We start from the raw sequence: 26,174 nt of genomic DNA, 5'->3' as shown, positions 1-26,174 counted from the left end.
CTCGGGCTTATAGTTTTCAGCTTGTTGTTTCAGGTACTTCAGGAGACCGTGGGAAGGCGAAGGCATGACCGTACTGCTCCTCATCCTTATGATCTGTTTTGGGACACTCTGATGATAATTGATTTGAAAATGTTTTGTAGACAATTACTATTTGATCCCTTTTGTTTATATTAAAAGTTTAAATTTGGCGTGAATTTTTATGGATGTTACAAGTTGGTATCAGAGCCTTGGTTTGAGTGAATTGGAGAAACACTTGTGTGAATCCAGTCTCAAATCAAGGAAATTTTCGGAAAGTAAAAATTTTAAAATGATTTTTTTAAAAATCAAGGATGGAGGACGCAGGGGCTACAATCAGCCAGAGCCTGTAAGTAAGCCCCAAAATATCATACAGTTATTTGATATTTTGATATGTTAGATCAGCATGCTAGTGCTAGGCTAGGGATCTTCAAGAATCGCATGATAGATTTGCCTGATTATATGATGCCTATTAGCCTAGGGTTCTTTTATATGGAATTGACATCATGACCGTAGATGTTTAGTGTATGCACCACGGCTGTGTGTAGTCAAGATCTTATAGCCTGAGAATGTCTGATTTAACCTTAGTGTAGGATCAGATATTTGAAAGTCTATCGGGTCCAGCGTTATGTGCAGCCAGTGTACACTAGCGCTGCAGGGGCTGATGGAAGTTTCATGGATGTGTGAGTGGTGCGGAACTACAAGATCAGTTGTGAGATAGGCGATGTCCCCTATTAGTGAGGGTTGAGCGCATAGTATGTTGAGTATAGTATTAGGGCGTTGTGATGATACTTGAGACGAATATGGGTAGGTGTGGAAGGTAGTATGGGCCCGTACTACTGAAAGCACAAGACCCATACGCGTAGCAAGGAAGTCACAACCCTTAGGGATTGAGGGTATTGGTTTCCCGGCATTATATTGGTTATTTGATATATTGAGTGTGTTTGCAGTATGGTGGTAACGAGACGCTTTGCTGATGGATCCGGGTCAGGATCTGGGTCAGGATCGGGGACGGGAGACGGATGGTCAGAGGTGCCGATAGCACCTGAGCCCGTCGTTCAGATTGGGACCGATGAGCTGGATGCCAGGATTCGGGAGATCATACACGACAAGATTGTTGCTGCATTCCGAGAGCAGCTGCCAGAGATGTTCGAGTCGATTAAGACCACGATGGCTGAGTATTTTGATGAGCGATATGCATCCCTAACGGAGACAGCTGCCGCTGCAGCCACTTCGGTTGTAACTGTGGCAGGGGTGGGAGGAGGAGCCAGCAGGGCTTTCCAGTACCGAGAATTCGATAATACGAAGCCCCCGACGTTTGATGGTACACTGGATGCGATTAGAGCTATGAGGTGGTTATCTGACGTGGAGGGTTGTTTCTTCACGTGTTTATGTCCTGCTGACTAGAAGGTCAGGTGTTCCCTAAACCTGCTGAGGCTTGGGGCAAAGGACTGGTGGAGGCTGACGACTGGGTTGTATTCTGATGATCAGCGGACTGCTGTTACATGGGAGCAGTTCAGAGATATGTTCCGCACCCGCTACGTTCCACGTGTTGAGCGGGAGCGGCTTGTGCAAGAGTTTTTGACATTGAGGCAGGATGGGGAGTCTGTGATGGATATTACCCGTATGTTCACGGAGAGGGCTATGTTTCGCCCGGAGTTTGCTTCGGAGCAGTCTCAGATGACTCGTTATCTGAGTATGCTCAAGACTGATATTCGACAGTTTGTGTCTAACTAGCGATGTGATACTCTCCTGGACCTTCAGGAAGCCGTGAGGCGGCGTGAATTGGAGATAGAGCTGCAGCTAAAGGAGCAGCGAAAGGCACCGGTACAGTTTCAGCCGGCGCCTATGCGGTCTAAGACCACTGATACACGGTCTGGGGGCCAGCAGAGCCGCACTTGTGGAAAGTGTGGTAGGGTTCATTCGGGAATTTGTAGAGAAGGAGGTGGATGCCACAAATATGGCAAGGAGGGGCACTATGCTAGGGACTGCTGTCAGTCCGCCCCTCCAGCAGATATCAGGATTTGTTACCATTGTCATCAGGTTGGTCATGTGAAGACCAACTGTCCGCAGCTCGCCGCCAAGCCGGCGCAGGGTTCCGCGCCAGCTACTGTGAGGATTGGAGATGGGAGGCCAGTCAAGATGGAGCCTCCGAAGGCTCAAGGTCGTGCCTTCCAGCTCACGGCCGAGGAGGCCAAGGCAGCACCGGATGTGGTTGCTGGTATGTTTCTATTCTCTATCTCAGTTATTGTATTTGTATTATGCTTACCAATTGTACCTATGACTAGGTATGTTTTTAGTAAATTATTTGCCTGCTTTGGTTTTATTTGACCCGGGGGTGCGAGTTGGAGATTTCCGAGCTGCCATTCCCGATAGATTTGATTCCTATTCCCATGGGGGATGTATGCGTGATCGTAGGGATGGATTGGCTTAGCCGTTTTGGCACCATGATCGACTGTGAGGGACAGCAGGTGGTGGTTCGAACCCCAAGTGGGGGAGAACTTGTAGTATACGGTGAGGGCACCAGGTTGGGATCAGGGTTCTGTTCAGCGGCCAGAGCTCGACAGTATATTCAGCACGAGTGTGCCGGTTATTTGGCGTATGTGGTAGATACGTAAGTTAGGGAGTAGCTCTCGGTTTCAGAAGTCCATGTGGTTAGAGAGTTTGCTGAAGTGATCCCGGAGGAGTTACCCGGAGTGCCTCCGGAGACGCACGTTGAGTTCAGGATTGATCTAGTGCCAGGTGCGGCCCCTATCGCTAAGGCGTCATACCGTTTCGCACTGCCTGAGATGCAAGAGCTATCGTTTCAGTTGCAGGAGCTGCTGGGTAAGCAGTTTATTCATCCGAGTAGCTCACCCTGGGGAGCACCGATCCTTTTCGTCAGGAAGAAGGACGGTTTGCACAGGATGTGCATTGACTATAGGGAGCTGAACAAGTTAACGGTGAAGAACCGTTATCCACTCTCGAGGATAGACGATCTGTTCAATCAGCTGCAGGTTGCATCTTGGTTTTCCAAGATTGATTTGAGATCAGGATATCACCAGGTAAGGATGAGGGAGGAAGACGTGGAGAAGACTGTGACAACCCGATATTTCAAATCTTTGTAATGACCTAAAAAGTCAAGTATTGTAACCACTTTTGAATTAATAAAATTAACTTTGATAATAAAATGTCCAAAAAGTTCTATTTAAATTCCCTCTATTTTTAAATGTCATTAAACCGGGATCGTACGTAAAAAGAACGCCCAAATCCGACTTCGTATATTGAAGTTAAGATTTTTCCAAGTTCGGCTTAGCAACAGACAGCTAAAAACTCGAATCGGAGATCAAGCGACTTTTGGCCGGAATGACCTAAACGAGAATCGAAGGTCTCGACAATGGTATTTCAGCGGTGAAAAGTCTGGCAAAAACCGACGTCAGATAAAGAAGTTATGAATTTTTAAAGAAATTCCTTAATCACGTCATTTTTATAATTAAATAATAAAAATAATTTCGGAATTTGCCAACGGAGTCTAAACGAAAGTTGTAGAGCGTAGTCTCACCTTCGCGTGGATATAAAGACCATCGAAAACAGAGTTTGTATGAAGGAGATATGATTTTTTGAAGTTTATTAAATAACTTATATATATATATATATATATATATATATATATATATATATATATATATATATATATATATATTTAAATCAAAAATCCGGTAATATCCGAAGGAAGAGTCAGCGTCCTCATCCGAGTTACGCGCTGCGTAACCTCGTACGCCCCGCGTACCCGAGGGCCTTGGTCTCGGTCCGTGCATGTCGCCCCTATGCGAAACTACCGACCCATCCCATCCGACCTGATCCGTCTCATCCGAAGCCGAGGCAGTCGAGGACTCGGTCATGCATGACGTACGCGTACGCGCTGCGTACGAGCGTACGCCCCACGTACCGAGGCTTCTCAGACCCCCTATAAATAGAATGCGAGGGTTTCCGGAAAAATTGCTCATTTCTCTCCTTTCTCTCACGATCTTGCCTCGATTTCCGTGCCGGTTCAAACCCGAAGCTCTGGTCTTTTTGCTCAAGTCCCGAGGGTCGATTTTACTCCCGAGATTCCCGAGAATCCCGAGAAAAATTCGTTTCTCAAGACGAAACTCTGCCCAGTTTCCCATCTCGCTATCTTCAAACTTTCAAGTGAGTTAATACCCCTAATCAATATTTTAAATGATTTTAAATGCTTTAATGGGGGGGGGAATACAAGTAGAAACAAACATGTTATTAAATCATTGATATGTATTTTATAACTGTGTTTGTCATTTAATAGATTTCACATGCTACAAAATGTGATGCATGAAATGGTTTTACATCTTAAAAGCACATTGTTAACCAAATGTTTTACCTTTGAAATGTTTATTAAAATGACATCAAGTCATTGTTAATTATTTTTCAAAACCCATAAGATGTCTTACAAAACCATTTTTCATTCTTGAACTAAACTATGCATATACGCTTATATTCTTATATATGTATTGATGTTATAGTTTACATCTTTCATTTAGTTTCCCACACCCTTGAGTAGTAAGAGTGTATAAACCTACATGATCAACCAGTTATATTACAGTAAGTTATCATAGGGATAATTTGAAGATATTAAACATTACTTCTATTACAAGGAATCACACAAGAGTCAGTTCATTCATGAGTCATTATTAGTACATTACCTGATACATGAGTACCTTTACATATGCTTACATGATACATGAACACGCTTACATGAAAACAGTACATGAATACCTTTACGTAGATACATCGACCTGTGTATACTTACATGAATATCTGAACCTCGGTTCATTAGGACGAATTATTAGTACCTTCAGTAAATCGTCCTGCCTATCCTAGTTCAACGGGAGTCAGTTACGGGACTAACCATTCCTGGAACCTATTGTTCGCTATAGAGGTTAATTGGACAATCTTCGGATGTTCATTAGGTTATCTATTTCGCTTATAGCAAGGTAGAGTCAGTTACGGGACTAACCATTCCTGGAACCTACTGTTCGCCACAGAGGTTAATTGGACAATCTTAAGATGTTCATTTGTAACAGCCCGGAATCTCAGGTATTATTAAATTATGTTTTTGGGGTGATTTAAGAGGGGACTCAGCGAGTTGGAGCCTAGACTCGCCGAGTAGGATCGCAGACTTGGTCGCGGGATCGCGACTGGACTCGACGAGTCCAGATATGGACTCGGCGAGTCGACGCTGTTCAGCGGAAACCCTAGCCGTTTGGTTTTGGATCGTATATAAGGCACTATATGCCGTCATTGTCCGTCTTTTAGCCTACTGAGAAGAACCCTAAGCGGCTGTGGGCATCTAGAGCAAGATTGAAGGCCATTGGTGATTTGGAGAAATTGTGGTGCAAGGAGGAGGAGAGTCTTGGCTAAAGGAACTGCAAGGGATTCGAGTTCTGAGGTTTGGGGACACAGAGAGTGCGTTATTCAGGTAATATTTCGGATCATTTCTGTTATATTGATGTGTGTATGGATCTAGGGTTTATGGAACCAATTTGGTGATTAGATGGATTATTGCCTTATTACCCAAACGACTATAACCTTGTATTAGGACCTTTAGAGGTCCAGAAGATCCCATGCTTGTGTATTCGGGACAAAACTTATCTCAGGAAGCATTTTGATCGACTGCATGGCATGGACTCGCCGAGTCCGATGAACAGACTCGGCGAGTAGCTTGGAGATTGACTGGAACTCGTCGAGCTGTTCTTCAGACTCGACGAGTGGAGTCGGGGTGGCCCCGCGATTCTTCCACAAGGATCTCGTCGAGCCAAGAGGGATACTCGACGAGTAGAAAGGGAACATCAAGGGAAGTTGGGGAGGACGTCTAGACTCGCCGAGTCGCCATGGCACTCGCCGAGTCCGGTCGAGTTGACCGTTGACCGTTGACCGTTGACCGTTGACCAGAGTTGACCTAAGTCTGACTTCTTAGGGATAGTCACACTTAGAAGATATAAGTGTTAATGAGGGATATGTGATGTTATAGGGAGGTTGTGGCTCGTCGGATTGTGCACGAGTGATTTCAGGATTTGCTAGCTTTCAGCATTCGCGAGGTGAGTCTTCTCACTATACTGTACCCGGAAGGGTTTGACTGTGTGACCGGAAGGTCGGATATGATATGTGATATGTATGCTATATGTGGTAAGTTATTTGTTATATGTGTGCTATGTATGTCATGGGCCGGAAGGCGATTATATTATGGGCCGGAAGGCAATATGTTATGGGCCGGAAGGCGATATGTTGTGTGATGGACCGGAAGGTCGGCGTGGGTAGGACCGGAAGGTTTACCCAGCAGGGACGGAAGTCCCCTGAGACACATGGACCGGAAGGTCAGGGCCTGGAAAGGCGTATGTGCGTAAGTAGTATATTGGGGAACTCACTAAGCATTTATGCTTACAGTTGTTATGTATGTGTTTCAGGCACTAGCGAGGACCGTGGGAAGGCGCCGGCGTGATCGATACACACTGAAGGATGTTTTTATGATCTTGGGATTTAGACAATTTGTATTTGACATGACACCTAAATTATTTATGCCTTGTTTTGAATGGAAATACTTTATTTTAAAATGAAAAATTTGTTTGAAAATTTGCGTTGTTACATCATTGGGTTGTCATTACATATATTAGGAGACAGTTACGGGACTAACCATTCCTGGAACCTACAGTTCGCTACAGAGGTTAATTGAACAATCTTCGGATGTTCATTAGGTTATTTACATCGACTACATCGATGTAAAGTCAGTTACGGGACTAACCATTCCTGGAATCTACTGTTCGCCACAGAGGTTAAATTGAACAATCTTCGGATGTTCATTAGGTTATATCTGTCGCGTCGGCAACGTTGTGTTACCCCCGGGTAACCCAAGAGTAATACTTTCATGGTTATATTTTCCTATTTACTTTATTTTGTGATACATTCACATAAACGATGAGTTAGACTAAGCACTTTTAGTACTAGTCATTACACAGGAAAAACTATCATTTTACAAATAGAACATTCGGGTCTTGGTAGAAGACTACATTTCATACTTATAGAAAATAAGGGTTTTTCTAGGGATTTCATACTTACCTCAACATTTTCATTTAAAGGTTTACATGGCTTTCATAATAGATTTTCACAAAACAAAGGCAATGACACTTATATACTTATGAATTCACTAGTTTTAAAGCTGATACTCGCTTTCAAAATAACTTGTATTCTCAGGTCATCAGTAGACACGTACGGAGGCCAGGTTTTGAGAAGATGGAGCAGACAAGTTTCGTCTTTTATTTTGATTGTATATTTTTGGTGTCTTATTACAATGAAAGAACACACATGTATTAAATTTTACTTATAATGGAATGGATGATGTTGTTGCTTGTTTATTATATTACACTGTTGTGATACTGTACATGACGTCCTCCACCCCTGAACGTTTACGCCGTTCGTGGTTTTAGGGTGTGACAAAGACCGTGTTCCGGACTCGTTACGGTCATTACGAGTTCGTGGTGATGCTGTTTGGGCTCACCAATGCGCTGGCAGTGTTCATGGATTTGATGAACCGGATCTGCAGACCGATGCTCGATCGCTCGGTCATTGTGTTCATAGATGATACCTTGGTGTATTCCAAGACCAAAGAGCAGCATGCAGAGCATCTCAGGGAGCTTCTGGAGGTTTTGAGGCGAGAACGGTTGTATGCCAAGGTCTCGAAATGCGAGTTTTGGTTACGAGAGGTCCAGTTCCTCGGACATCTTGTTAACCAAGAGGGGATCTTGGTCGATCCGACCATGGTGGAGGCGGTTATGCAATGGGAGACTCCGAAAACTCCCTCAGACATCAGAAGTTTCTTGTGTTTAGCAGGGTATTATCGTAGGTTCATTCGTGATTTCTCCAAGATTATCGTACCCCTCACTTGTCTAACGAGGAAGGGGGTGGATTTCCGGTGGGGCCCAGAGCAGGAGAGGGCGTTTGAGACCCTACGGTATTATTTATGCGAGGCGCCAGTGTTGACATTCCCTGAGGGAGTTGAAGGTTTTGTGGTATTTTGTGATGCGTCCATCACAGGGTTGGGGGCAGTCCTCGTGCAGAGGGGACGAGTGATAGCTTATGCATCAAGGCAGTTGAAGCCGCATGAAACGAGATACCCCACACACGATCTTGAGTTGGGAGTGGTGGTCTTCGCTCTCAAGATTTGGAGGCACTATCTGTACAGGGTCCGTTGTACCATATACACGGATCACAAGAGCTTGAGACACATCATGGACCAGCCGAACCTGAACATGAGGCAGCATAGGTGGCTGGATGTGGTCAAGGACTATGATTGTGAGATCCTTTACCATCCGGGTAAAGCGAACGTGGTTGCGGATGCTCTGAGCCGCAAGTCAGCTGGGTCCTCTACCCCAGCCTGGTGCATGAGGATAGCCGTGGATTCCTCGCTGGTGGGTTTAGTCAGGGATACTCAGATCGAGGGTATGAGATCGGAAAACTGGAGGATGGAAAGGATTAAGGGCGAGAGCGCCCGATTTGTTCATGATAGCCGCAGGTTGTTGACCCGTTACGGTCGGGTTTAGGTTCCGATGACCGGAGGGGTCCGGCAGATAGTGATGGAGGAGGCTCATAAGTCTCGTTTTTCTATTCACCAGGAAGCCACCAAGATGTACCGTGATTTGAGTTTGAGTTATTGGTGGCCTGGTATGAAGCACGATATCGCTTGGTTTGTGGAGAGGTGCTTGACCTATAGGATGGTCAAGGCCGAGCACCAGAGACCGCATGGTAAGTTGCAGCCTCTGGAGATTCTCATGTGGAAATGGGAACAGATCGCGATGGATTTCATCACAAAGTTGCCAAAGACGACAAAGGGGTTCGATGCCATATGGGTCATCGTGGATTGATTGACCAAGAGTGCCCATTTCTTAGCCATACGGGAGAGTTCGTTGGTAGAGAAGTTGGCCGACCTGTACGTCCGCGAGATTGTCTCTCGCCACGGGGTCCCGGTTTCCATTTTTTCTGATCGGGATGTCAGATTTACTTCACGATTTTGGTAGAAGTTCCACGAGGAACTGGGTACGAGGTTACATTTTAGTACGGCGTTTCACCCGCAGACTGATGGGCAGAGTGAGAGGACCATCCAGACCCTCGAGGATATGTTGAGGGCATGCGTCATTGATTTTGGTGGGAGTTGGGATTCCCACCTACCGCTTGTAGAGTTCGCCTACAACAACAGCTATCATTCCGGTATTGGCGCCCCACCTTTCGAGCTGTTGTATGGGCGGAAGTGTAGGACCCCAGTCTGTTGGGGCGAGGTTGGGCACAGGGTGATGGGTCGGACAGAGGTAGTTCTGCAAACTAGCGAGATAATACAGCAGATTAGGCAGCGACTATGAACTGCTCAGATCCGACAGAAAAGTTACGCGGACCGACGCCGATCTGAGCTGGAATTTCAGGTTGGTGACATGGTTCTCCTGAAGGTCTCACCCTGGAAGGGTGTGATCCGCTTCAGGAAGAGGGAAAATTAGGTCCCCGTTACATTGGACCATTCCGGATTGTTGCCAGGGTTGGCAGGGTGGCTTATAGGCTAGAGCTTCCGGAGGAGCTCAGCCGGATCCACAACACGTTTCATGGTTCGCAATTGTGGAAATGTGTTATGGATCAGGAGGTAGTGGTATCGTTGTAGGACATTCAGGTCGATGAGCGCTTGAACTATGTGGAAAGGCCTGTGACGATTTTGGAAAGAAAGAAGAAGATTTTGCGGAATAAGGAAATACCTTTGGTGAAGGTACAGTGGGAACATCGGAAGGGATCCGAGTAGATGTGGGAGCCGGAGGCGGAAATGCGCGAGCATTACCCGACATTGTTTATCCCAGCGGACTTCAAGGTCGAAGTCTAGTTCAAGTGGGGGAGAGTTGTAACGCCCCAATTCTCAGGTAATATTTTAAATAAAATGTTCTTGGTTTTGGCCCTACTCGACGAGTTGGTTGCCCTACTCGTCGAGTAGCAGCGGGTTGGATCGCGAATTAAGTGATCTACTCAGCGTGTCCTTTGTGGGACTCGGCGAGTAGGAGCTGGAAAGTGAAACCCTAATTTTCGGGGTTTGCACCCCTATTTAAAGAAGCTCAGGCCTCTTTCAGTCCCTTTGCAGCTCCCTTTGCATCTCTAACTCGTGTGTGTATGTGCCCATTGTGTGTTGAAACTTGGAGAGAAGATTTTGGTGTGGAGAGTTTGGGGAGCAAGTGATTGAGGCAAGAAGCTGGGAGGAAACCCGAATCTACTTCTGTGGACATCTCTTGGGAAGGTATTAAGCTATTACCCTCATTTATTCAGTCTAGACCTCCCTTTTTAGTGAGTTTTTAGGGTTTTTATAAGAATATCAAGTTGGTATGACAAGCTATGGGCTAGATCTGAAGTTGTAACTTCAGATCTGGACCCTCTTTGGATTATAGAAGCATAAAGTTCCATCTTTCGTCGAGATTAAGGTTCCCTTAGTGCATGAATACCCATTAAGAGCTTGGATTTGGCAATATTAAGAGCTTTTAAGACAATGCATGTACGTAAAGTTTGAAAATTTATGTGATAAGTATGCCCTAGGAGCCTAGATCTGTGAATGTGAGCCGCTGCATGGATCAAAATAGGCCTGTATGGAAAAAGGACTGGATGGACTCGACGAGTTGGATGAACAACTCGGCGAGTCAGATGAAGAAAGTCGTGAACTCGACGAGTTGGATGAGCAACTCGACGAGTTGGATGAAGATGGTCATAAAACTCAACGAGTTGAAGAACAACTCGGCGAGTCAGATGAATTTTAGCCAAGGACATGTTTGCGTGTAAATCCGTCGAGTTGCAAGGAGGAAACTCGACGGGTGGCCTTAAGGTTTGATCGGGATTCGAAGGAACTCGACGAGTCACCCCGAGGACTCGGCGAGTTGGAATGTGCTTTGAGGAACTCGGCGAGTAGCCGAGTGAACTCGGTGAGTTGAGGTCAACATGGACTGTTGACCTTGACTGAGGGCTTTGACCCTGTTCAGGGGTGAACTAGTGGGTCATGTAGTACCTTATAAAGTTGAGGAATTATGAGTATTTTGAACTATGATCATAGGTGGTGGAGCCTGTGTCGAGTGATTCGAGAGTTGGAGTTTATCTGTCGAGTCGACATCTGCAAGGTGAGTTATCCTCACTATATCAACAGGGTCTTCGACACCAAGGCCGACCCTTTAGTTGTTATTGTTATGATATGCTACATGTGATTATGATCTGCTTGATTGGAATTAGAGTAGATAGTATGTTATGCTTTTATGATCCGTAGGGATTGGTATGTTAGTGGCATGCTAGGTCAGTGCTCTAGTTACAAGAGAATTCTATGATTGATGATCAGTGAAATAGATATGTTTGATGTCTGTATATGCCAGTACATGATAGTTATGCGCACATGGTTATTTGCTTGTTGGTTGGGTTGAGGCGGTCATGCTTTGTGTTGAAGGCCAACATACCTTATGAGCAGTCTAGGGAGACTGTAGGCCCACGTGGTGGACCAGTCATGCCGAAGGCTCGGGATAGACCCAGATAGACTGTAGGCCCAATACAGCGGTCCATCCAGGCCGATGGCCTTGTATGCATGTTGATTGATTTATTGATTGATTGATTATTACTGAATTGGTTTGATTTGACTTATGTGCCGGGCCCGGTCAGAACTGAATTGATGTGTTCGATTAAGTTCTATGTCAAATAAATCAGAGATCGAGAAACCTAAATGCTTGACTAACCATTCCATAGGATTGTCAGCATGATATCTAACAGAGGACTGTACGTTCCCTTATCTAAAGGACAAGATTGATTAGATCAGAGTTTGACAGCGTCTTTGAGAGCTACGATTGCAAACCGAATTGTACTTGTATAGTTACTAGACTTATCCAAGTGGGAGACTGTTGGAATAGTGTCTAAGGCTGTAACTATATTAGTCAAGTATTTGATCCGGTTGTGCATAGTCCTTTTGGGTTGCCTTCACCATAGCAACTTGATAGGATGATTTAATAAGAGAGAATAAATATTATTAATATATTATGGGAATAATATAATGAATAATATATTGTTATTTGATTAATATAAGTCATAGAATTAATTAGAATTAATTTGGTGACTTAAAGAGATTAATTAAATAAAGGGGTATAAACTGTCAATTGTTTGATAGTTAAACTTTGGACTGTAAATCCATTTGGATATGGTATGGACGAATTCTAAAAGATTTAGGATAGCTAAAATCGTCCATATGATTATCTTAGGAATGGATTTGGATATCCTTAAGAGAAGATTATCTGATAAGGACTTATCTGTAATCCTTAAGGAGTCTACAAGTATAAATAGACCCTATGGCTGATGGAATTCGACACTTGACCTAAAGAAAGGAACCTCTGGTCGAATTCCTCCCCTCTCCTCTCTCCTAAATCATCTTCCTTGCTATTGGTGTTTGTAAGCCATTAGAGGAGTGACATTTGTGACTCTAGAAGCTCCAAGACAACAAGGTCAACAAGGAATTCAAAGGTATGATTCTAGATCTGTTTCAATGCTGTTATTTAACCTAATTAGTAATTAGAAGTCTTGGATTCAAAGCATGTTTATTTGAAAGCCTAGATCCGAGCAGTAGGGTTTTGCATGCGCACATAGGAAAGTTCTTATGACTAAAACCCATCAGTGGTATAAGAGCCTAGCTTGGTTTTCTTTAAATTGTTGCTTGATTAACTGAAACAAACCTGCAAAATTCGATTTTTAGGTTTCTGAGTCATGGACTCGGCGAGTTCCAAGGTGGACTCGGCGAGTAGGCCTGACTCGGCGAGTCCCCTTGTGCACTCGGCGAGTCCAGGCGTCAGGAATGGCCAGATTCGGGATTTCTTTGTAATTATCTTATCTAAACTTTCCATAAACTAATTAGATCAATGTTAATTCGTTTTTCTGATAAATATAACTGCAATCTTGATCTAATTAAAGATATTTATCATATAATAAAATATTTGATTTCCTTATATGATAATTAATTAATTATTTTGATTATTTTGATAATTATCTTAAAAGAAATCTTGAATAAATCAAATATAGATAATTAGGATATTAATTGTTAATTGGAATTATTTGTTATTTGATCCTCCATGTTTTAAATGTTTAAAACTTGCCCTCAAGTTTTGAAATTTATATTTATGATTAAAAGTTTTAATTTAGACAACTTAAATTTCAAAACCCTAGATTTTAAAAGGTTTAAAATACAACCCTATACTAATATGATATTACTAGTATAATATATATATGTATAACTAAATGCTAGTCTTACCGTTAGTAGGCCTCATTCACGAAGCCGATCTATAAGGTGGGTATAAGGTTGCGGCCTATAAAATGGCGCTTAATGGGTGTACACTCACACCCACCGCTTGCTTGATTGGTGGAGGGTCGTTAGCCGAACGGGTAGGATAGGGCAACCTCATCCTCTCATTAAAAGTATAATAAGAAATATAAAGTAACTACACATATTTTAAAATTTCCCAATCTTAGTTACTTTAGGAAAAGTGAATTGATGCAATCCCATGAAATTACACTTTGCACCTTGCTAAGAAGTTAGTGGAGCGTGTGTGGTTTACCGGCACACTAATTGGTTCTAAGCGAAGGTGGCAAAGGGTGATTCATTGTATATCATAGTTCGATGGAGCGTGTGTGGTTTACCGGCACATCGAATAGGTGATCGTTACAATGAAGGCACCATGTGAATTTGCATGGTTATTCACACCCGCTTTGTGATCCTCGGTATCCCAGTCACAAACAAGAGGGGCATATCGAGATTTAAACATGCCATTGAATAGTTTCAATGAATCTCATCCGAACCTAGGAATTCTCAAAAACACTTAGGGCTAATAGTTTAGGTTTTTGTGATGGAGAATTAGTGAATCGTCATTCACTTACCTTCAATTGATTTGCATGTTAGATTACGGCATCCCTTTTCTAATATGTAAATGTCATTGTTGGATCCTAGCCCTAATTTTTCTTATTGGGTGATAATTAGGGATTTATATTCTAATCTATCTTTGTCCTTTTCTAATTATAGATGTCGAACGCTAACAACGCTGCTGCTAGTTCTTTCACGTTGATGAGCCTTTGCCAAAAGGTCACTTTCGATGGAACGAACTTTAGCGAATGGATAAGATACATTCGCACCATTGCTCGCTATGAGGACAAGGAGTATGTCCTTGATGAGAAGCTCGAGAAAATCAACACCGAAATTGCTACTCCAGCCGAAATCACCGCCTTTGAAACTCATGAGCGAGATGCAACGAAGGTACATTGCATCATGATTGCTACCATGAACTCCGAATTCCAAAAGTCCTACGAGGACATGTACCCGTACGAGATGCACCAAGACTTATTGGAGAGGTACCACCAAAACGCGAGACAAGAGCGGTATGAGATTTTCACTAACATGATTTCCGCAAAGATGGGTCATGGAGAATCTCTTACCGTGCACTTGCAAAAGATGCAAAGGTATGTCGACCGCCTTCGCAAGTTAAATGTTGACTTCGGGGAAGACTTGGCGATCGACATGGTGCTTCACTCTTTGCCTCCGATGTACAACCAGTTCAGGATGACCTACCACATGAACAAAGAGGAGGTCACCCTAAGCAAACTCCAAGGCTCTTGAGAGTCGCTGAGAGCAACTTCAAGGACAAGTCTGTTGCACCTACTCCCAATCCGCCCGCTGCTCCTGTCTTGGCTATTGGTCAAGGAAAGGGAAAGAAGTGGAAAGCTTCATCGAAGAACCATCGCAAGGTGAAGGCCCGAGATGGTGCCTCTTCTAGTGGGACCAAAGTTGATCCCGCTAAGCCCTGTCCTAACCCGAAGGAGGCAGAGTGCCACCACTGCCACAAGATAGGACATTGGAAGAGAAGCTGCCCAGAGTACCTGCAAGCAATCAAAGAAGGAAAGATCAAGCCATCTTTCGCAGGTATATACGCAATTAAATCTAACGATTCTAATCATGCTATTTCTTGGGTCCTTGATACCGGTTGTGGTTATCACATTTGTTCTAATGTGCAGGGACTAAGAAGAAGTAGGGATGTGGAGCAAGGAAGGATCAATCTAATCATGGGGAACAGAAGATCGTCGCCTGTAACCAAGATTGGAGTGTATTCTTTAGTGCTTAGGAATAGTTTGGTTTTAGATTTGAACAATTGTTGCTATTCGCCAGAAATGGCAAGAAACATCATTTCATTTCATGGTTTATATAGACAAGGATTTAGATTTTCTTTTAATAATGAGAATGGTTCTATTTTGGCTTATCTAAATGGTGTCTTTTACTTTGAAGCTATACCATGTAATGGAATATATGAAACTGTTATGATTGTTGATAACTTAGGAAATGATGTTTTGAATATTGATTCTTCCACTAGTATGGATAAAGCATCCTTGTGGCATTGTCGTCTTGGACATGTCAACAAGAAATGCATAGCCAAACTCCAAAAGGATGGAGTGTTGGAATCATTCGACCTTAGGGAAGATGACACATGCGAGTCTTGTTTACTTGGGAAGATGACCAAATCACCCTTCACGAGTACATGTGAAAGGGGCGAAGGTCTATTGGACCTAATACATACCGATGTATGTGGACCGTTTAGATCAACCACGAAGGATGGGAACCGCTTCTACGTGACTTTTACCGATGACTATAGTAGATATGGGTATATCTACTTAATCAAGCAAAAGTCAGAAACCTTTGAAAAGTTCAAAGAGTTCAAGAATGAAGTGGAGAATCAATTGGGCAGGAAAATCAAGATGCTTCAATCCGATCGAGGAGGAGAGTACCTAAGTCTTGAATTCCACGATTATCTCAAGGAGTGTGGAATAGTTTCGCAATTGACGCCTCCTAGGACACCACAGTTGAATGGTGTGGCAGAAAGGCGTAATCGAACCTTATTGGATATGGTTCGCTCTATGATGAGTCGTGCTTCACTACCTATCTCTTTTTGGGGGTATGCCTTAGAGACTGCCGCCCATATCCTTAACCGAGTCCCTACCAAGAAGGTTGCCAAAACACCTCACGAGATGTGGACAGGGAAAGTTCCCTCGTTGGCACATATCAAGGTTTGGGGTTGCGAGGCTTTCGTAAGACGAGATACTCACGACAAGCTTGAACCTCGAAGTGAGCGATGTATTTTCATCGGCTACCCGCAGACATCCTTTGGATATCTCTTCTATAGACCGAAGGACAATGTGGTCTTCATTGCGAGGAGAGGAGTTTTCCGAGAGCGAGAACTCATAAGCCAAGGAGACAGTGGGAGGCAAATCGAGCTTGAAGAGATTCAAGAGTCGATAGATGAAGGAACCTCTACCGCTGGCACTCAACCCGAGGAGGAAACTCCGGTTGAACCGATTGACAAATCCTTACCTCTTAGACGTTCCGATAGAGTTAGAGTTCTACCCCAGTTTTATGGTTTTCATATTACTACCGAAGGGGACACGTATATTAGTGATGGTACACTAATAAATCTTAATGAACCTAATAGCTATAAGGAAGCCATGGCAGGCCCGGAGTCTGCAAAATGGAAAGAGGCAATGGATAGCGAGATCCAATCCATGTATGATAACCAAGTTTGGAATTTGGTTGATTATGTGCCCGGACGTAAGACCGTTGGGTGCAAATGGATCTTCAAGAAGAAGACCGACGTGGATGGAAACATGCACACATATAAAGCGCGATTGGTTGCGAAGGGCTTTACTCAAACTCCTGGAGTTGACTATGATGAGACCTTCTCACCAGTTGCGAAGATTAAATCTATTAGAGTGATGCTAGCTATTGCCGCATTTCATGATTATGAGATTTGGCAAATGGATGTCAAGACCGCTTTCCTTAACGGGAAGTTGGCTGAGGATGTTTACATGGCTCAACCCGAGGGGTTTGTGGATCCGAAGCATCCGAATAGAGTGTGTAAGCTTGAGAAGTCCATTTATGGACTTAAGCAAGCATCTCGCAGATGGAATCTTTGCTTCGATGAGAAAGTCAAAGAGTTTGGATTTGTACGAAGCGAAGACGAGTCTTTTGTATATGTCAAAGCCAGTGGGAGTATAGTAAGCTTCCTCGTTCTATATGTCGATGACATATTACTCATAGGAAACGACATCCCGATTCTGCAGGAAGTTAAGTCCTGGCTCGGGAAGTGCTTCGCTATGAAAGACCTCGGAGAAGCTTCTTACATTTTGGGAATAAGGATAGTGAGAGAAAGAAGTAAGAGACTAATTGGACTTAGTCAGAACACTTACTTAGAGAAGGTACTAAAACGTTTTAGTATGGAAAACTCAAAGAAGGGAGAATTACCGATACAAAGCAATGCCAAGTTGAGTAAGACTCAAAGTCCGAGTACCGAAGCTGAGATAGCAGAAATGAGCCGAGTACCATACGCTTCCGCAGTTGGATCAATCATGTACGCTATGACTTGTACTCGCCCTGATGTAGCCTTCACTTTGAGCATGGTTAGCAGATATAAAGGGAATCCTGGCAAAGCACATTGGATTGCGGTGAAGAATATCCTTAAGTACCTTCGGAGGACGAAGGAATGGTTCTTAGTCCTCGGAGGGAGTGATGACTTGAAGGTGCGAGGGTATAGTGACGCCAATTTTCAGACCGACAGGGACAACTACCGTTCGCAGTCGGGCTGGGTCTTTACCCTAAATGGAGGAGCAGTGACATGGAAGAGTTCCAAGCAGGAAACCGTAGCTGACTCAACGTGCGAATCAGAGTACATTGCAGCGAGCGAAGCGTCGAAGGAGGCGATATGGCTAAAGAACTTCATCGGTGATCTTGGAGTCGTACCTGCCATAAAGGAGCCAATGGAGATTTTCTGTGATAACGAAGGTGCGGTTGCCTTAACCAAGGAACCGAGGGATCATGGTAGATCAAGACATATCGACAGAAAATATCACTTCATCAGACATCGTGTAGAAGAAGGACAACTCGTAGTGAAGAGGATATCATCAGAAGATAACCCAGTAGATCCGCTTACGAAGGGACTGAGTAGGGTTAAGCACTTACAGCATGCTAGGAGTATTGGGCTGAAGGATGATATTAGCATAGATTAGATAGTATTAGAAACGTGTAATAGATAAATGTAATTAACATTTGATGATTAAATAAAGGAGTTTTATTTATAAGTAATGTTACTGTCTTATGTTAATTGTTTAACTATTGTTTCACTTTGCATGTTTTGACTTCCAGAATAATTGAAATTATTAGGAATAATAGAATTGTTCAAATTGTCCACAGTCGTTCATATGTTGGAAATAGATATGAAAGAAGATTGTCATGCATTGGTGTGTAGATTGTCTAAATGGTGTTAGACATAGCAAAGGGTTGCTGCAACGTTCATGAGTGCTTATGAACTAGTTTTGAGCATTGGAACAAACCCGCGCTTGCTGGAATCACCTTATGGAATAAGATATAAAAGGGTGATCGCAAGACGATAATATCATATAGTCTTAAAACCTAGATATATGGTTTGTTATTTGTTAATTGGTTGTACATTGATAATGCGAAAACGCATCAGTAACTCGGTGTTATAAAACGCATTGTTGTGTATAGTTGGTTAATGAATAAGTAAATGCATATAAGTCGAAGTTTATCTGTAACTTTTATCTAAGAAGGTAAAAGCGATATCTCGGCCGCTCGATGATTTGATTTGACTTATGTGCCGGGCCCGGTCAGAACTGAATTGATGTGTTCGATTAAGTTCTATGTCAAATAAATCAGAGATCGAGAAACCTAAATGCTTGACTAACCATTCCATAGGATTGTCAGCATGATATCTAACAGAGGACTGTACGTTCCCTTATCTAAAGGACAAGATTGATTAGATCAGAGTTTGACAGCGTCTTTGAGAGCTACGATTGCAAACCGAATTGTACTTGTATAGTTACTAGACTTATCCAAGTGGGAGACTGTTGGAATAGTGTCTAAGGCTGTAACTATATTAGTCAAGTATTTGATCCGGTTGTGCATAGTCCTTTTGGGTTGCCTTCACCATAGCAACTTGATAGGATGATTTAATAAGAGAGAATAAATATTATTAATATATTATGGGAATAATATAATGAATAATATATTGTTATTTGATTAATATAAGTCATAGAATTAATTAGAATTAATTTGGTGACTTAAAGAGATTAATTAAATAAAGGGGTATAAACTGTCAATTGTTTGATAGTTAAACTTTGGACTGTAAATCCATTTGGATATGGTATGGACGAATTCTAAAAGATTTAGGAGAGCTAAAATCGTCCATATGATTATCTTAGGAATGGATTTGGATAGCCTTAAGAGAAGATTATCTGATAGGGACTTATCTGTAATCCTTAAGGAGTCTACAAGTATAAATAGACCCTATGGCTGATGGAATTCGACACTTGACCTAAAGAAAGGAACCTTTGGTCGAATTCCTCCCCTCTCCTCTCTCCTAAATCATCTTCCTTGCTATTGGTGTTTGTAAGCCATTAGAGGAGTGACATTTGTGACTCTAGAAGCTCCAAGACAACAAGGTCAACAAGGAATTCAAAGGTATGATTCTAGATCTGTTTCAATGTTGTTATTTAACCTAATTAGTAATTAGAAGTCTTGGATTCAAAGCATGTTTATTAGAAAGCCTAGATCCGAGCAGTAGGGTTTTGCATGCGCACATAGGAAAGTTCTTATGGCTAAAACCCATCAATAAGAACATTCCATAATGTAGTAAGCTTAAACATCAACATGCCATCATTGATTCAATTCATATTGACCCTATGAATTCATATTCATAAAGTCAAACACCCTTTTCCACGATTACCAAGACCCAATCAAATGCAATGCGATTACCCACCTATATATAAAATTGTCATTTCTCCATTTTCATCTTCCCCAAATTCTCCATCTTAAAAGTGCAATCTAACCCATAAACATCACCCTTCTTGTTATACCTTCTATTGGAGCACCCCATGGTTGTCTGATTTCGTTGGAGCCACACCCAATCTTGGGGAGCTACATGGGTTTCCTCATCTCCTCCATCGTCTTCTACTTCGCAGTCTCCGTCGTCTTCCACCTCCTCATCCTCCTCTTCTGCCACCACATCCGCCCAGTACCCCTCAACCCCATCCCTGCTCTCTACAGCCTCACCATGTCAATCATCGCCGCTACCATACTCGTCAGTACATTGACCTCCGCCACCACCAAGATTCGAGACACAAGGTGGTTTTAGGGTCGCTCAAAAACCCCACCCCAATGGCATTTTTGTTTTCCACTCGACACGTGCCCATCAGGGCGCATATTCTTCTGGTTATACATCTTCTACCTGTCGCGTTACCTTCCGTGATCCGGACGTTCTTCGCTATCTTACGACGTCCTAGACTCTCATTATACCAACTCTTTACTAATGCATTCCAATGGTTATATCATTTCTATTGCTGGAATTCTCACAATCGCTTCAAGTATTGGAAATTGTGTTCACCACATTCACGTATTCTATTGTTTACGGCTACACATAAGATCTAAGGGTTATAGCTTCACAAAAGTCAAAGGCATGACATCAAAGATGCCTGATATGTGTAAGAGATAGCCAAATAAGCAACCACAACCCATGTCTTGATGGGTTAGGCCGCATAGGAGATATGAGAGAATCTTATTTACTTATATTAACATGTATTTATGTAGTGAACATGTAAAGGTCCAAAATAATGTACATAACTTATTAAATCACACCATTTGAGTTAATACTTATTTATTATCTCTTCAAATATTATTTTCATAAAATAATAATCCCCAATTAACTACAAGAACTAATAATATTTATTAATAATCAAATTATAATTAATATTCAATAAGTGACTACTTGATAAATGTGTGATTCTATAGGATCATATGTTATAAACAATATCATTCTAAAAATGTTCTTTAGCATATAGATCCAATACCAAGGAAATCAGAATAGCAATCCGACACTTTTGGAATCAAACCAACAAACAAAAACGGATATGTTCTTGAGTTGTGTTGTGCTCTTTGGGCTTCTTCAAGATTTAGAGAGAGACTAGGGATGTAGATTTCTAGAGGGTTTTTTCCACTTGGAATGATAGGGTGGGATTTGTGTTCCTTATTAGATAATAACTTTATTATCTAGTAATTATCTATAAGGCAATTAATTGAAAGATTTGACTTTCAAATCGTTAAACTTAAGCCTCTGATAATATACGAGTTTTCATTAACTAATTATATATTTAATTAATTAACAAACTAGAACTTTATAATTCTTTTGTGTCATTAATTGATTAATTTTGTCATTGTGTGTAACCCAAAAGGACCTTACCATTATTAATATTATTAAGAATTGTTGTGAACATTATTTCTAACATAATCCCCTACAATTTCAAAAAATAAAACAAAATTCAACATATAAGTTCATAGTAACATACAAAGTTCATAAACTCAGGTATTATCTACCAGATATAAAAAAAGAAACAATCATGCTATTAGAGAAATCAGAAAAAAAAATCAAGATTATATATGTATCTAGTTTCAGTTTCTACTTTATGTATTTGTATATCTATCTAATTTAAGCAACATAGCAGAAAAATATGTGACAAGTAGAAAAGATTTCAACATTCATATTTCATTCTGTTTGCTTGTTTTGTTTTTTTAAGAGAAGAAATAGTGCTTGAGTACATCGTGAGAGATTGAGTGGCAGGAAGCAGGTGGTCGGCGATAGCAGAGGAATGGCAGAAGAAGTTGATGATCAACAACACTACTGTGGTCGGCGAACCTTATCTGACGGTGCTGCTACCTATGGTGGCAATGGAAGTCGTCGGATGTCGACAATGGAAATCAGCGAATTGTTAGACATCAACGTTAGGTGGATGAAGCTCGAGTGGCTGGATCGACTAGAGACAGAAGTGGATAGGGGCGTTGGAAGCCGGAGATGTAAAGTAAGAAGAGACTTGAGGTCACAAAGGGGCAAATAGTCCTAGGTTAATTATGAATTATTCCAATTCATAATGAAGGTTGAATCCGTTACTTACTTTTTTTAATCCGAAAATTCAGTAGCTATTAAGAGTACTTATACTATATAATTAAATATTAACATCATTACCTTAATGAAGGTTGTATTTGATGATATTTTTCTTAAATAAATATTATCATTGGACGTGAAATTGTTACTTTACAAATTGCTTATTCATCAAAAAAATTTGGGTTAATGACCTAAAAAGATAACGAACTTTGGTCTTTGTCTACATTTAGGTAACTATGTTTTTTTCGTTCACATTTGACCATTGAACTTGTTTGGCCTATTCAAAATAGGGTAATATGACCGGTAATTAGCGGTAACATTACCCTATTATGAACAAGTCAAACAAGTTTACTGGTCAAATGTGTACGAAAAAAACATGGTTACCTAAATTTGAACAAAAACCAAAGTTCCTTACCTATTTTGGTAATATTGGGTTCTTTATGTTAAGTGCAAGTAGTCATAAGATCCATTGATGTGAAATGAAATTGGGTTGTCCGGTCTTGTGTATGAGGAGATGGTTAAGTCTAGGGCCAACCTAATATAGGCCCAACTAGTTAGGGGTTAGGTTGAATATGCTTAAGGGGCTAGGTTGTATGTGTTTTAAAGACCAAGCAACACAACTTAGCACATGACTAGCCGGGACTAAATTGGGTTAGACCAAGCCTAACCTAATTGTTCATTGACTGTCGGGGCCTGATCCTAAGGCATACAGTTCCTAAGACGGTTCTTGTCCAGTATTACCAAAACGGGTAAGAAACTTTGATTTTTGTCAATATTTATGTATCCATGTTTTTTTGGTACACATTTGACTAATAAATTTGTTTGACCTGTTTATAATAGGGTAATATTACCGTAATTACCGGTCATATTACCCTATTTTGAACAGATCAAACAAGTTCAATAGTCAAATATGAACGAAAAAAACATGATTACCTAAATATGAACAAAGACAAAAGTTCGTTACCTTTCTAGGTCATTAACCAAAAAATATTAAGGTTTATAAGTTTTTGCAAAAAATCCGACCCAATCAGACATTATCTGTTATTAGGTCAAAAAACAAACACCTAGGTGAGGACAATATATATCATAGACACAAAAGACAACAAAATCATATCACAAGAATGATTTAACCAAACTATAATTACTAGTTCGGAATCCTATAATTTACTTTTAAAAGAGAAACATTACTATTTAACAGAATCAAATTTCGTGAAAGGGCTGCTAAAAGAAGAAGAAATACAGAAGAACATTCCATAATGAAGTAAGCTTAAACATCAGCATGCCATGGCTGATTCAATTCATATTCACCCTATGAATTCATATTCAAAAAGTCAAACACCCTTTTCCACGATTACCAAGACCCAATCAACTTCAATGCGATTACCCACCTGTATATAAAATTCTCATTTCTCCATTTTCATCTTCCTCAAATTCTCCATCGTAAAAATGCAATCTAACCCATCAACATCATCCTTCTTGTTATACCTTCTATCGGAGCACCCCACGGTTGTCGGATTCCGATGGAGCCACGCCCAATCTTGGGGAGCCACATGGGTCTTCCTCTTCTCCTCCATCGCCGTCTACTTCGCAGTCTCAGTCGTCCTCCACCTCCTCCTCCTCCTCTTCCGCCACCGCACCCGCCCAGTACCCCTCGGTCCCATCCCTGCTCTCCACAGCCTCGTCATGTCAATCATCTCCGCTACCATACTCGCCGGTACATTGACCTCCGCCGCAGCCGAGATCCGAGACACGCGGTGGTTCTGGGGCCGCTCAAAAACCCCACTCCAATGGCTTCTTTGCTTCCCACTCGGCACGCGCCCATCAGGGCGCGTATTCTTCTGGTCATACGTCTTCTACCTGTCACGTTACCTTCACGTGATCCGGACGTTCTTCACCATCTTACGACGTCGTAGACTCTCGTTATTCCAACTCTTCACTAATTCCATTCCAATGGTTATGTCGTTCCTATGGTTGGAATTCTCGCAATCGTTTCAAGTACTGGAAATCGTGTTCACCACATTCACGTATTCCATAGTTTACGGGTACAGATTATGGACGGAATTAGGATTACCAACGGCGTCGTTTCCGCTAGTGGCCAACATTCAGATAATCTTGTTGGGTTTGAATTTGATTTGCCATTGTGGGGTTTTGTTCTTGCAAGTATGGAAAGGTGGGTGCAATGGAATTGGGGCGTGGGTTTTCAATTCCATCCTCAATGGTGCATTCCTATTCATGTTCTTGAATTCCTTCGTCAAAATGCGTTGGATTCGTAGGAAAGCTATGGAATCATCGGCCACTAATGGTAAACTTGAATAAAGTAATTAACTACGATCAAATGGCTTCAATTCAAGCGTCGGTTTCTTGAGATTGGAGCTGATCCAGTTGACCCGATTGTTAATTATCGCGGTTTAATTCGACCCGTATGATCTAACATTTGTATGATTTATTAATGTATAGATTATTATATGATGACACATGTGGAAAAATTAATCTTTTGTAATTTGTATAGTTGACAGGTAGGAACTTAATTTATTGTTTGCATCTTTTTTTACGTCAAACTAAGAGCATGACAATGTTGATTTACTAATATTATTTTGTAACAATAATTATGGCATACAACTTTCTTATTTAATTTCTATAATTGATTCTAACTCTTTTAAAAACAGTACATGTATTATCTTTTGTTAATTGTTTTTCCATTGAACACTTGGTGGGTTTATAAAATTTTATTCCATTATATACATGGCATTTCGATATTGTTACGTTTATTCTTTTGTATTTCTTTTCTATGTTAAGTATGTATTTCATCCGATTCCATCGTTATATTTAATCATGCATGATGGATTCTCGAATCAGTAAACAGTTAAAGAGTTACAAAATTTGAAAACCTTGGCACAAAAAATAAAAATCGAATGGTTAAATATTTAGCAAAAAGTTTGACATAACTACATAGAACGATATAAAATTAGATTATAATTTAACAATAACTACTATTTAACTCATCTCGTTTGAAATTAATAAAAATGAAAACTATAAAAATATAAATATAAATGACCAAAACGCAACTTTAATATGCGGAGCAACCCTTTTGCAATTCGTATATTTAATGTGATTACAAATGTCAACAGTCTACATATATGACGATCACAATTATATTATATCAAACGGACTACAAAAGTATAAAAATAAAGTTTCGATCAAAAAAATTATATATGGAAGAGATGGACGAAAAAAGATTTGAAAGTGTTTTTTTAATAGCTTAATGATTTTATTAAACACACTAGCAAAGAGCTAGAACAAAAAAAAAAACAAATTACATAGAAATAAACATAAAGGGTTTGTAGCCAAAGTAATTAACCATGAAACCTTAATCCTCTTGTTCCTATTAGCCAACCACTCAAAAGCCGTCAAATTAATCTTCTCTACAATGCTACTCTTTGGGAACTTGATGTGTTGGAAATGGACATAGTTTTTGTAAAGCCACAACATCCATATGACAGTCAAAATAATAACCTCCAACACTCTTCTTCTCATGATGGTAAGAGGCATTGTATCCACCCAAGTCAAGTGCTTTGTAACGTTTATTTGAGTCGGAAAAAGAAGATCGACTTACCTTTTTCAATCGCCCATCAAACTTGCGTTGCCACCTCACAAAAAATGAAAACATGATTTATATCCTCCTAAGTTTAATCACACAAAGGACACAATGAAGTAGAAAGATCAATTCCTTTATTCACTAAATTAACACGGATCGAAATACCATCCAAAAGGATCCTCCACATCAAAACATTAATCTTAATTGGAACAAAAGCATAAATATGACATATGGTGGCTCCAATTGAGAACATACCATTCACTGCTAGATCCCATTCCCAACAATCTGACTCTAGACTCAATCGAACATTACCATAAAAATAAAGTAATCTTGACAACTTAGGACATCCACAATGCATTGAACTTCATAGAGTTTAATGGATTGCCACATCATCATTTTAAAATCCATACAACTCTATTATTGTTTTCTCTACAATGCAATGAACTCTATAAAGTTTAATAGAATGTTACAAAATGTAATTTATAGTAAAAATTTAAGGATTA

General features: G+C 41.1%; 2 pseudogenes; both read left to right on the top strand.

Moving 5' to 3' along the window:
- The first annotated feature begins 329 nt into the window (after positions 1-329).
- LOC145099215 (fatty acid elongase 3-like pseudogene) lies at positions 330-20,562 on the top strand (annotated as a pseudogene).
- Positions 20,563-23,285: 2,723 nt separating this feature from the next.
- Positions 23,286-24,681, top strand: LOC145096801 (fatty acid elongase 3-like pseudogene; annotated as a pseudogene).
- Positions 24,682-26,174: the final 1,493 nt, after the last annotated feature.

This window comes from Lactuca serriola, chromosome 4 (assembly GCF_051521515.1).
Source record: "Lactuca serriola cultivar US96UC23 chromosome 4, Lser_US96UC23_V15, whole genome shotgun sequence".
Classification (NCBI taxonomy): Eukaryota; Viridiplantae; Streptophyta; class Magnoliopsida; order Asterales; family Asteraceae; genus Lactuca; species Lactuca serriola.
Note: the sequence above shows the minus strand (reverse complement) of the source record. Positions and strands in the feature narration are given on the sequence as shown.